The following is a 2500-nucleotide window of genomic DNA, read 5'->3' on the forward strand; positions in this document are numbered from 1 at the left end:
ACACACACACACACACACACACACACACACACACACACACACACACACATACAAACTTTTGGTCTTGCCTTGTCTTAATGAGTAGGTTGTATCAGTGGTCTTCTGTTGCCAAGGGCTGAAGTTGTTAATTCAGGGATTGCTGAGTACAGCATACAAAGTCCCACCTCCATCCAGCAAGCGGGACCCGACCATTAAGTTATCCGTCCATAAGTGTTCTCTCGCTCACATCTGGTTGGTCGACTGTCTTCCGGGTCGACCTACTGAACTGACTTGGCTTACTGTTTGAACTAACGTTATTGGTATGTTTACTCTGATACACTAACAAGGCCCTAAAACAAGCATCATTGTCGTATTTACGTATTTGTAGTATTGAAATGATTAATCTCCATAGTATGCGTTCACTCCTTATAACGAATTCTATGTAGACTTAAGCTGTAACAATTTAGACTGGTGTCCCCACATTGACCACACCTTTTGCTTCCGTAATCAAGAGATAGAGGCTGTCTCGATAATCAGCGGCTTCGATACGAAGGAAACTCTCCAAGCTGTGACCCCTGAGGTAGAATCTGGGAGTAGTTAAAGATTCTTCAGATAGTATGCCAGCAATATACTTTGTCTTTTCCCCACCCCATTTTCATTTGTTCTCGTTATGATAAAAATGAAAAAGAAAGTCTCGTACGGTTTTCCAATTTTTTATATCGAGTTACAAATCCAGGACTCCGCTCCTATTGCAAGATCAATGTCGATCCTTTTCCTCTTCACATTGTCCTGTGACGTCATGTCGTCTTTAGAATATCGTTATAGCAATGCCCCTCATCCAGCTCTCCAATTCCAAGTGAGCATCACTATTGATACCTTCTGGGGAGATTCTAAGAGTTGTTGGCACCTCAATCATTAGGCTACATCAGGGGTTCCCATAGTGGTCGATATCAATCTCCAGGGGTCGATGAGACCATCCACGGGGGCGACAAATAGCCAAGGGGTCAAAAGGGGGTCAGTAGATTGCTAGGGGGTCGATGAAACCATCCAAGGGGCTGAAAGGGGGTCAGTAGATTGCTATGGGGTCAAAAGGCAGTCTTTAAAATTAGATGGTTAGCATGAAATGATCCTGTTCTCTTCCCGTACTGAAATATTGAGAATAATCAACCAACCAATATCTAAACTTAAAGAAAAACCATGTTAGTTCACTCTGAGTCGAAAAACCTCCCCATTCTGTGCATGTAGGGAGAATCTCACATACGCACAACCACATCCTAAATGAACATCAAGATGACGAGCTTGTGTAATATCACTGGCTTGAATGTTACTTATAGCAATATAATAAAGAATATATAATATAGATATTTATTCTAAAACACTTATGTTCATGTATATGTGAAAGTGTCTGTATCATTATTGGAACTCCGTCGCCTTGATGAATGATGTCATTTAGCCCTTTTATAGCGGATCAAAATGAGATAATAACACTATTGATAACTAGAATTATAATAATAACATAAATAAAAATAATAGTAATAATAACAATAATAGTAAGGATAATAACAACTATAACAATAATATTATTAACATTAATAACAATAACAACACCAATAATAATAATAAACTGACATAATTCGTGAATTAATAGTTTGGGGGTCTATAGAAAATCTTAAACTTTACTAGGGGGTCGATGAGCTGAAAAGTTTGGGAAGCACTGGGCTACATCAAGGTTTCTCAACCTGGGGTTTACGGGACTTTTTACATGGGAGATAACTAACGAAAGATAAGTTAGACATTTAAATATGTTTGCGTAATGTCATTACATATTGTTTTTATGTCAGTGCTTAATTGATGAATAAATTCATTACAATTTGAACCCTTTTATATCCATTCCGGTACCGTAATATGTTTAATTAGCCTTAATATATTAGTATTCTATATTCTCTGTCAGTTTAATGGGGGGTTCGGGTCGATAGTTTGATGATTTTCGGGGTTGATAACAGGAAAATTGTTGATAGCCTAGGTGCTCGACCATGATGCTCATAAGATCATTGAAATAGGATGGATCACGTGCAAATAATTAAAACAGTTTGGCGAGAGGTGAAATAAAAGGAAAAAATTCACTCGTTAAGAAAAGGGGCAAGCAAGGCTGTTAGAACCGAGTCATTTAATATTCCAAAATAAGTGATGTTGCTAAGACACTGTTTTGTCTAAACTAGATGGAATCTTAGACGAAGATAAATTTACAAATAAGAGTGGAATTAAACCCTTTTGAGTAAAGAAGGTACACACACACATACACACACACACACACACACACACACACACACACACACACACACACACACACACACATATATATATATATATATATATATATATATATATATATATATATATATATATACATACATATACATACATATACCAATGCTTTTTCCCCCTTACAAGGGAGGTAGCCAAAAAAGAAAAGGCATAAAATCATTCCCACCCATTCCATCCCTGAATACACTCCACACCC

Source organism: Oratosquilla oratoria, chromosome 39 (genome assembly GCF_046742065.1).
Source record: "Oratosquilla oratoria isolate Oo_2021 chromosome 39, ASM4674206v1, whole genome shotgun sequence".
Lineage (NCBI taxonomy): Eukaryota > Metazoa > Arthropoda > Malacostraca > Stomatopoda > Squillidae > Oratosquilla > Oratosquilla oratoria.